This window comes from Pogoniulus pusillus, chromosome 10, assembly GCF_015220805.1.
Source record: "Pogoniulus pusillus isolate bPogPus1 chromosome 10, bPogPus1.pri, whole genome shotgun sequence".
Classification (NCBI taxonomy): Eukaryota; Metazoa; Chordata; class Aves; order Piciformes; family Lybiidae; genus Pogoniulus; species Pogoniulus pusillus.
The window spans coordinates 40,325,154-40,335,999 of NC_087273.1; the positions used below are offsets into that span (position 1 = coordinate 40,325,154).

General features: G+C 56.8%; 1 long non-coding RNA gene across 1 annotated transcript; it reads left to right on the top strand.

Annotated features, from left to right (window-relative positions):
* Positions 1 to 4,010: 4,010 nt before the first annotated feature.
* LOC135179064 (uncharacterized) lies at positions 4,011 to 4,909 on the top strand. Its single transcript, XR_010303909.1, has 2 exons — positions 4,011 to 4,435; positions 4,737 to 4,909. It is a non-coding gene; the product is annotated as an uncharacterized LOC135179064 (long non-coding RNA).
* The last annotated feature ends 5,937 nt before the right edge of the window (positions 4,910 to 10,846 follow it).

Sequence of the window (10,846 nt, forward strand, 5' to 3'; positions counted from 1 at the left end):
CCCAGAAAAGTCAATTATTCCCATGGCTTAATTAAAAAGAAACCTGTCAGGAGAAGCTGCCGCAGTGACTTTGAGCTGTGGTCTCCATTCCTAGCGGGGCTTGCTTTCTGCTCAGCATCAGACAGGGATGTCAGCTCCCTGACGCTTCCCCAGCAGGCAGCCTGCTGGTGCCCCATCACAGGGCGGTGCTGCACCCTCCCTGCCCCACAGCTTGTTCTGCTTTGCTGCGAACTTCACCACGCTCCGAAGGTTTGGGCTGAAGTTCTGCAGCTTCAGCATCCACTGCGAGCTCCTTCTGCACATGCAGAGCGATGGCTCCTCATTTTGGTTCTTCGGAAGGAGAAGCGAGAGGGCTACAGGAAAATCACAGAATCACAGAAGGAACCTTCAAGACCATCCAGCTCCAGCCCCTGCCATGCCCAGGGGCACCTCCCACCAGCACAGGTTGCTCAAGGCCTCATCCAGCCTGGCCTTGAACACCTCCAGGGAGGGCACATCCACAGCCTCCTGGGCAGCCTGTGCCAGTGTCTCCTCACTCTCCCTGCCAAGAATTTCCTCCAGTCTTAATCTCCTCTCTCCTAGCTCAAAGCCGTTGTCCTTCATCTTGTCACTCCCAGCCCTTGTGCAAAGTCCCTCTCCGGCTCTCCTGGAGCCCCTTCAAGTACTGGAAGGCTGCTCTGAGGTTTCCCTGGAGCCTTCTCTTCTCCAGGCTTAACAGCTGCCCCTCTCTTAGTCCCCATAGGGGACCTTATTTTGTCCAGCATGAGGAATGTTAATGGGGTTGCCCAGAGAAGTTGTAGAGGCTCCAAACCTAGAAATGTTCAAGATCAGGTTGGAGAAGAGGTTGAGCAAGCTGGGCTAATGGGAGGTGTCCCTGCCCGTGCAAGGCAGTTGGCATTGGATTGTCTTTAAGATTCCTCCCAACCCAACCCGTTCTGTGACTCTCTGAACCTGTGAAAGAGCCGCAGCTTGCCCACAGAAGGTTGCCAGATATGTAACAGACTCTTAAGAAGGACTCCCCTGCTCCAGCTTGGTTTTGAAACGTGCCCCACGTGAGCTGAGCCCTGCAGGTGGTGTCTCATCTCCCAGGCCTTTGGAAGAGAAAGCAAACCAAAACTGTACCTGCACTGATACCCCTTATCAGTCCAACACATCTCTTCCATCTCCCTTCTTGTTTGAGGCAGGCCACATGCCCATGGAGAAGCAGCCATGGCCAGCAGCCATCAGGGAAGGAGAGGAGCACTGAGTCTGAGCAGGGAGATATTTTCACTCTTTTGTTCCCTTGCTGTTTGCAGAGACAGTGAGCAGGAGTCATCTGTGCCTGGCTAAATTCAGCCCTCACCATCTGGCAGCGAGATGCAGCTCAGGGGTACAAAGCCTGACCGTGGCTCAGAGGAGCTGGAAGGGAAGGTGGGGCCTGGGCACCAAGCTCTGCAGATGGGGAGCAGTCATCTGGAGAGGCTGGGAGGCAGCTACCAAAGTGAGGGCCACTTGCTCTTGCCACACTCAGGCAGCACGAACCCACTCATCTCTTCTGGAGTCCCATGGGAATCTCCCCAGCAGCAGCCTGTCCCCAAAACCCCTCATCGTCTCCATGGACTTCTTGTGCAAAGGGAGTCTCTATCCTCGTGGCAGCCGCCCTTTCTGTCCTGGTTCATGGTGAGAAGGTCTGCTCTGAGCCTTCTCTTCTCCAGGCTGCACACAGCCAGCTCTCAGCCTCTCCTCATATGGCAGCGCTGCCAGCCCTCTGAGTATGCCAGCCGACACTGGACTTCTCTCCCAAGGGAAGTGCTGGAGTGCCCTACACTGGACAGTTTGAAGACTCACCTGGACAGGATGCTGGGCCAGCTCATTCCAGCTGCACTGTCACCTAGAGAGATGGGAGCAGATGACCCTGGGGACCCTTCCAACCCAGCCTTCTTCTGTGCTAATTAAATCAACTGCTAGAGCACAATGCAGCCCAGCACAGGGTGAGAGTCTGCAGATCACTGCGCCAGCCAGACCTTCCTCCTCCTCCTCACCTCAGCAGCTTCTTGCCCATTCAGCCTGGCTGCCTCCCTCCTTGACCACTGCTGAGGTCACCTCTCAGCTCCTCTGCCAGCAGCATAGCCCCAGCCCCCCCAGGCTCTGCTCCTAACAGAGCTGTGCCATTCCCTCCAGCAGCTTTGTGGCTCTGGGCTGGGCTCTCTGCAGCAGTTCTGTGTCCCTCTTGAACTGAGGGGACCAGCACTGGACACAGGACTCCAGCTGTGGCCTCAGCAGGGCAGAGCAGAGGGGCAGGGGAACCTCTCTCAACGTACTCACCACAGCCTTTCTAATCCCCCCCAGACTGGCATTGCCCCTCCTGGCCCCCAGAGCACACTGCTGGCTCATGCTCAGCCTCCCATCCTCCAGCACCCCCAGAGCCTTTTCCCCTGGCTGGATTCAGGGCTACTGCTTGGTGAACAGCCGGACACGAGGCAGCAATGTGCACACACAGCCCAGGAGGCAAACTGTGCCCTGGCTAACAGGTTGAGGGAGGTGATTGTCTCCCTCCTCCACCAGGACCTCACGAGGGCTCCTGTGTCCATCTCTGGAGTCCTTAGTACCGAAAAGACATGGGATGCCACAGAGGTGACCAGAGGGATAGAACTCCTCTCCTCTGGTGGAAGGCTTAAGGCATTGAGGCAGACTTCACTGTGGTCTTTAAAGGGGGCCTGTAGAAAAGATGGGGACAGAATTCTGAGCAGAGCCTGCTGGGGCAGGGCAAGGAGGAAAATTTAAAGCCTAGGGAGAAATTTATTCCTGTGAGAGTGGTGAGGCAGTGGCAGGTTGCCCAGAGAAGTAGTAGATCCAGGCGGGGTGTTAGGAGGAAGTTGTTGGCAGAGAGAGCGATTGGCATTGGAATGGGCTGCCCAGGGAGGTGGTGGAGTCACTGTCCCTGCTCAAGACAAGACTGAATGGGACACTTAGTGCCATGGTCTGGTTGATTGGCTAGGGCTGGGTGCTAGGTTGGGCTGGGTGAGCATGGAAGTCTCTTCCAACCTGTTTGATTCTATGATCCCCATCCCTGGGAACATTGAGGATCAGGTGGAATGGGGCTCTGAACAGCCTCGCCCAGCTGAAGATGTCAGTGCTTGTGGCAGGGGGGTTGGTCAGGCTGACCTCACAAACTGTTCTGTGATTCTATTACTCTCAGTCCAGAGTTTGCAGCACCCAGCTAGCCCTTTGCCTGCCTGTTGGGCAAGAACCTCCTGGGTGACAGGTGGGGCTGGGCTCTTCTGCCAGGCAGCCAGCAACAGAACAAGAGGACCCAGCCTCCAGCTGTGCCAGGGCAGGTTCAGGCTGGATGATAGGAGGAGGTTCTTGGCAGAGAGAGTGATTGGCATTGGAATGGGCTGCCCAGGGAGGTGGTGGAGTTGCCCTCCCCAGAGGTGCTCAAGCCAAGCCTGGCTGGGGCACTTAGTGCCATGGTCTGGTTGGTTGGCCAGGGCTGGGTGCTAGGTTGAGCTGGGTGCTAGGTTGGGCTGGGTGAGGTTGGAGGTCTTCTTCCAACCTGCTTGATTCTATGGTTAGGGCATATTTTTCACTGTTGCACCAATGCACTGGAGAGCAAAGGGCAGCAATTACAGCCTGGAACACTCTCTGGTGCTCTCTCATTCTAAGTTCATCACCTGAAATGACCTTTCCAGACTGCCCACGTTCCTGGGGGGATGCAGCAGTTTACCTCAGGGAGAGAAGCTCTCGCTCGGGCAGAGGGCAGCGCTGCTCTTTGCAAGCTTAGTTTGCCATTGCTGTTGGAGGGCAAAGGAGATGCCAAGTCTGGAGACAGTGGCTGGCACCCCTGGCTTTCTGATCCCCTCCCACATCTTCAGCTTTAGGAGCTCTCACGCTTTGGGGAGCACCTCCCTCCTTTCACCACCACCTCCCCTTTTCCACCCCACCTGCATTGTTTTCCTTCTATTTCCTCCCTCCGCCCCCGCAGCACCTGAGGCCAATTGCAGTCTCCTCCCCCCCCCAGCTGTGGCCACTTTGCCCTCCCTGCTCCCTGCCCCATATAAGCAGAGCAGGAGGAGCCCAGCCCCAAGCTGGGCCCATTGCGGGCCAAGGGATCCTCCGCCGGCATCCCAGGTGAGTGCGCACGGGCGAGCACCGGGGTGTGGTGGAGGGTTTCAAAGGCCGGGGGGCCTCGCTGGCCCCCCGGCTAGCTAGGGCCACCTTAGGGCTAGGCTGCTGACCATTTGCGACGCTGACTTTTAGCTCACGGTGCTAAGGTTGTGCTGTTGTTGTTATTGAGGCTGAGCTTTGTTTAGGAGTTTGCCTGCTTGAAGGACTTGTCACAGGTTCTGCCGCGGGTGAGAAGATGCAGATGAAGACGGAGACGAAGACAGAGATGAAGACGGAGACGAAGACAAAGATGAAGACGGAGGTAGTGGTAATGGTGGAGCAGGAGCTGGTAAGGTAGGGTGGAGGGAGGTGGGAGGGCGGCAGAGGCTGCTCGGGGAAGGGAGAAGTGAGTCGGAGGGCGGCAGAGGCTGCTCGGGGAAGGGAGAAGGGAGTCGGAGGGCGGCAGAGGCTGCTCGGGGAAGGGAGAAGTGAGTCGGAGGGAGGCAGAGGCTGCTCGGGGGAAGGTGGAAGGGGCTGGGAGAGTGGCAGGGGCTAGGTGAGATGCTTCAGAGCCCCCCAGAAGTGCCTGTAGGAGGCTCTGGAGCTCTGCTGTTTCCTGGTGCCCTTATTCCTGTGCTTGCCTTTAAAAGCCTGCAGCTAACCGCAGCGGTGCCTCAACTCCAGAGCCACCAGGAAGATGTCACTGTCTTCAGAGGCCACTGAAAAGGCTTTCAAGGCAACGTTTGGCTGTGCTCTCTCACTCCCAGGTCACAGCCTTCCTGCTTCCCAGCAGCAGCTGTGCTGTGCTCCAGATGCTCCTGAGTGGTGCAGAGAAGCTGCACCATCTCTGCCCCCAGAAACCCCTTGGGGAGGCTGAAGGCTTTGCCCACCGGCAGCAGCTGTGACCCATCTCGGAGCCCTCAAGTGGCTCTTGCACTGTTCCCTGCCTGTGCCTTTGTCCTGTGCTGCTGCTTTGTGCCAGGCCCATTTGCTGCTCATGATTTCCCCTTTTGGCTCTCATCTACACTTGGGTTTGCATCTCAGTTTCTTTGCTGCTGGTTGGGTTTGTGTTTTAATGCTGCTTTTGTTCTGTCTTCAGGTGTACTGTTCCAGATGAACCCTGGAGATGGCACAGCTCTGTGAGACCTCAGCTGGAGCACTGTGTCCAGCTCTGGAATGGTCTGGAGGTGCTGGAAGGTGTCCAGGGCAGGGCCATGAGGATGCTCAGAGGGCTGCTGCAGCTCTGCTATGAGGACAGGCTGAGAGAGTTGGGGGTGCTCAGTCTGGAGAAGAGAAGGCTCCCAGAAGACCTACTCATGGCCTCCCAGGATCTGAAGGGGGCTGCAAGAAGGCTGGGGAGGGACTTCTTAGGCTGTCAGATAGGAGTGGAGGGAATGGATCCAAGCTAGAGGAGGGCAGACTCAGGTTAGACATTAGGAAGAAGTTGTTCAGCATCAGGGTGGCACAGGTTGCCCAGGGAGGTGGTGGAAGCCTCATGCCTGAGGGGTGGGGGCGAGTGGCTGGGGCCAGCCTCTCTTCAGTGGTGCACAGCAATAAAATCAGGAGCAATGGATACAAACTTGAACAGAGAAGGTTTCACCTCCACAGGAGGAGAAGCTTCTCTACAGAGAGGGTGTCAGAGCCCCGGAGCAGGCTGCCCAGGGGGATTGTGGAGTTTCCCCTCCTCCTCTGGAGGCCTTCCAAAGCCACCTGGAGGCATTCCTGGGTGATCCTGCTTTTGGCAGCAGGATTGGCCTCGAGCTCTGGAGTTCCCTTCCACTGTCTCTCAGTCTGTGTTTCAAACCAGCTGGGTTCACTCACTTGTTTGAAGTCAAAATGTTGTAACAGCAGAACACATAACAGGCACCAGGTTCTTGAAAGAGAGCTGGCATAGCTCTCAGAGCCTGCTGAGCCTCAGCCTTGAGTTTGGTTAAAGCATGGGAGCAGCTTGAAATCATCCCCAGAATGCCACTCACCCCTCATGACATTGCTCACATCACTTAGCTGTCTGAAACTGGCACTCATAGAATCAAGCAGGCTGGAAGAGACCTCCAACATCATCCAGTCCAACCTAGCACCCAGCCCTATCCAGTCAACCAGACCATGGCACTAAGTGCCCCAGCCAGGCTTTTCTTGAACACCTCCAGGGATGGTGACTCCACCACCTCCCTGGGCAGCTCATTCCAATGCCAATCACTCTCTCTGCCAACAACTTCCTCCTCACATCCAGCCTAGACCTGCCCTGGCACAGCTTGAGACTGTGTCCCCTTGTTCTGTTGCTGCTTGCCTGGCAGAAGAGCCCAACCCCACCTGGTCACAACCTCCCTGCAGGTAGTTGTAGACAGCAATGAGCTCTGCCCTGAGCCTCCTCTGCTGCAGGCTGCACACCCCCAGCTCCCTCAGCCTCTCTTCACAGGGTTTGTGTTCCAGGCCCCTCCCCAGCCTTGCTGCCCTTCTCTGGACACCTTCCAGCACCTCAACATCTCTCTTGAATTCTGGGGCCCAGAACTGGACACAGCACTCCAGGGGTGGCCTGAGCAGTGCTGAGTACAGGGGCAGAATAACCTCCCTTGTCCTACTGGCCACACTGTTGCTGATGCAGGTCAGGATGCCATTGGCTCTGCTGCCCACCTGGGCACACTGCTGGCTCAACTTCAGCTACTCTCCACCAGCACCCCCAGGGCCCTCTCTGCCTGGCTGCTTTCCAGCCACTCTGTCCCCAGCCTGCAGTGCTGCTTGGGGTTGCTGTGGCCAAAGTGCAGAACTCTGCCCTTGGCCTTGTTCAGTCTCATCCCCTTGGCCTCTGCCCACCCATCCAGCCTGGCCAGGTCCCTCTGCAGGGCTCTGCTCCCCTCCAGCAGCTCCACAGCTGCTCCTAGCTTGGTGTCAGCTGCAAACTCACTGATGCTGGACTCAATCCACTTGCCCAGATCATCAATAAAGACATTGAACAGGACTGTGCCCAGCACTGACCCCTGGGGAACACCACTGGTGCCAGCTGCCAGCTGGATGTGGCACCATTCACCACCACTCTCTGGGCTCTGCCATCCAGCCAGTTCCTGACCCAGCACACAGTGAATGTGTCCAAGCCAGGAGCTGCCAGCTTGGCCAGGAGCTTGTTGTGGCAGACAGTGTCAAAGGCTTTGCTGCATTCCAGGCAGACTCCATCCACAGCCTGCCCCACATTCACCAGGCAGGAACCTGGTCACAAAAGGAGCTCATGTTGGTGAGACAAGACCTGCCCTTCCTAAACCCTTGCTGGCTGGGCCTTGTCCCTTGGCCATCCTGCAGGTGCTGTGTGATGGCACTCAAGGTGACCTGTTCCATGCCCTTGCCTGGCACTGAGGTCAGGCTGACAGCTCTGTAGTTTTCTGGCTCCTCCTTACGACCCTTCTTGTGCATGGGATCACATTGGCAGCTTCCAGTCTCTGGGGACCTCTGCAGTGAGCCAGCACTGCTGATAAATGATGGAGAGTGGCTTGGCCAGCTCAGCTTCAGCTCTCTCAGCACCCTAGAGTGGATCCCATCGGGTCCCATGGACTTGTGAGGATCCAAGTGGCTCAGCAGGTCCCTTACTGCTTCCTCATGGATTAGAGGGGGACTGTACTGGTCCCTGCCTCCATCTGCCACTTCAGGAGTCCAGCTGTGCTGGAGACAACCTGTCCCACTGTTGAAGGCTGAGGCAAAGAAGGTGTTAAGCACCTCTGCCTTTTCCTCATCCTTTGTCACTATGTTCCCCTCTCTATCTAACCAGGACTGGAGGTTGTCCTTGGCCCTTCTCTGCCATTCAGGTATTTAAAGAAACATTTTTTGTTCTCCTTACCAGCAGTGGCAGCCTAAGCTCCAAATGGGCTTTTGCCTCTCTAATTCTTTTTCTACAAGACCTAGCAACTTCTTGAACTCTTCTGGGACACCTCCCCTCTTTTCCAAAGGTGATCTACTCTCTTTTTAACCTTTAATTCCTTCAGCAGCTCCCTGCCCATCCAGTCTGGCTGCCTCCCTCGATGGCTCAGTGGCACAGCTGCTCCTGTGCCTGCAGGAGTTCTCTCTTGAAGCAGCTCCTGCCTGCCTGGGCCCTTTGTTTCAGAGGGCTCTTTCCCAAGGAGCTTTCTGAGTTAGTTCCTTAACTGGGCTGCAGTCTGCCCCTGGGCAGTCCAGTGTGGAGGTTCTGTTGATGCCCCTCCTGGTTTCACTCTATCATTTCATGGTCACTGGACCCCAGTCAGCCTCCAACCACCACATCCCCTACCAGCCCCTCTCTGTTTGTGAGCAGCAGGTCAAGCAGAGCTGCCCCCCCGGGTAGGCTCACGTAACAGCTGGGATAAGACCAACGTCAGGCCTGGGCAGATGCAGGTTTCAGCAGACACTGGCAGCTGGTGTCCCTCCTTCCCCCAGAGTGACATATCCATGACCTGGAATGGGGGAGCTTTGTCTGGAAATCCTGGGAAGGGTCTGCTCTGACCTGAGCAAGGTCTCTGATCAACTCACCAAACCCAAACATTCGGTTCTGATCCAGCCTCACAGCCTGAGGCACAGGACCCCAGCATGGTGGGGTGGGAAGGGACCTCTGGAGATCATCCAGTCCAGCCCCTCTGCTCAAGCAGGGGCACCTAGGGCAAGCCACACAGGTATGCATCCAGCTAGGGCTGGACACTCTCCAGACAAGGAGACTGCACAACCTCTCTGGACAGCTTGCTCCAGCATTCTTACCCCGAACAACTTTCTCCTCATGTTGAGGTGGCACCTCCCAGGTTCCAGTTTGTCTCTGATGTTCCTTGTCCTATCACTGGGCACTAGCACACAGAGCCTGGCACCTTTATCTTGGCACCCATATCTCAGATATCAGAGCCATTGCTCAGGTCCCCTCTCAGCCTTCTCCTCTCCAGCCCAAACAGCCCCAGGGCTCTCAGCCTCTCTTCCCAGCAGAGCTGTTCCAGTCCCTTGATCCTCGTGTTGGAGTCCCTCCAGCAGATCTCAGTCTCTCTCGAATTGGGTCAGGGACACCTCACTCTTCCTACCCGGTCTGGTGAGCTCTTGCAGTTACTGGTTTACCCCAGAGGTAGCCTCAGCCATCAGCAGCTTAGAGCAGACCTCAGTTGCTCAGCCCAGCCTCAGGAGAAGCTCAGCTCTGTACTTCAGTCTCCAGGTTTAGGACAAGGGGATGGATTTTAACAATTCATGAGATCTATGTGGGATAAATTTAGAGTCTCAGGGAGAAAATAGGAAAGTACAAGAGGCTATTAAAAGCAGGATGAAAGATCTAGGAGCAAGTGATTCACTCCCCAGCTCAGGAGCACACGTTTTGTCTGGTATTGATGGTCTCCTGAGACGTGGAGCTGGTACAGAGGAGTGAGAACCTGATCCCTTTCCAAAGCTCCTCCTCCTCCACAGTGCCTGAGGACCACCTAGGAGCCACTGAAGCAGCTGCTGGAGATTGTTTGTGGACGCCTAACAGTCTGGGAGCATTTTAGAAAGCACAGCAAGAAGCCCACCGTGCAGAGCTGCCTCTTCAGGCGCTGCCCAGGTGTGTTAGAGCCAGAGCTGGTTCGTTTCACCAGGCCAAAGAGAATGCAGAGATGAGAACAGGAGGAGCAGGACGTGGAGCTGCCTGTTCATCTGCCTGGTTTACCACCAATTTCACCCTCATTAAGTAGGATGCTGGAGGTGAAGTGCATCCCAGGAGGCTATTTACTGTGGGAAGGACACTTCCCGACTGGAAAACGGAGTGCTTGCACAGAAGGGAGGGCAGCAGTGGAATAGGAAATGTGCCATTAGAGGTGTTTCAAGCTGCAGAGTAGAAACTGCAGTTCCCTTAAGCTCCTAATGCCTGCAGAAGTTTTATCTCCTTGACCCCTGCACCAGTTAGCTCCTTACCCCTTATCTTGGGAGCGCTCTGAAGGGAGCTGTCAGGTGGATGGAGCTTGCTGGTGTCAGCGTCAGACATCCACTGCCTCTTGTCCTGATGCTGGGCACCACCAAAGCAAAGAAGCTTCTCCTCCTGCTCGGATGGAAACTCCTGGGTCCCTGCCGGTGCCTGCTTCCCCAGTCCTGTGCCTGGCCACCACTGACAAGGGTCTGACTGCGTCCTCTTACCCCCAGGAACTGGAGCAGGGTGCCCAGGGAGGTGGTGGAGTCACCATCCCGGGAGGTGTTCCCAAGAGACAGAGATGTTGAAAGCCGTGGGTTAGCTCCAGCCCGGGCAGAGTGAGAGAGTGGTTGGAGGGGGTGCAGCCAAAGGTCTCCTCTACGCCCAGCAGCCCAGTGACTGATTTCCTAGAAACGGGAGCACAGACCCCGGCAGCAGCCCCTCCGCAGGGAAGGGAGCTGACAGTGCCTGCGCTGAGGCACGGAGCGGCAGGAGCCGAGGGGAGAGCAGCTGAGGAACAGCACCCCAGGAAATCGATGGTGCTGGGAAGCAGCTTCTGCGCACCAGCAGTGTCCCGAGCTGCACCCGTGAGGTCCTGCCCTTCCGTACGGCAGCTGCCAACAGCGCCCGCCCGTGCGGGCCTGCGGGAGCAGGCAGAGCTCTGCCGGGCAAAGCGAGCAGCGGCCGCCGCCGGGCACGGGGAGAGCCTCAAACTCGGCTTTAATTGTCGGGTCCGGATGCTGAGAGCCCTGCGAGCTGCTCGTGCCCCGCAGCCAGTGCCCTCTCAGAACAGGCACCAAGCTGTGCAGCCACTGCACAGTGCTCAGCAAGACCTGAAGCACCGCGGGTGGGGGCAAGGGGCACACAGTGGAAGCCAGGAGGTGGCAGCTGAAG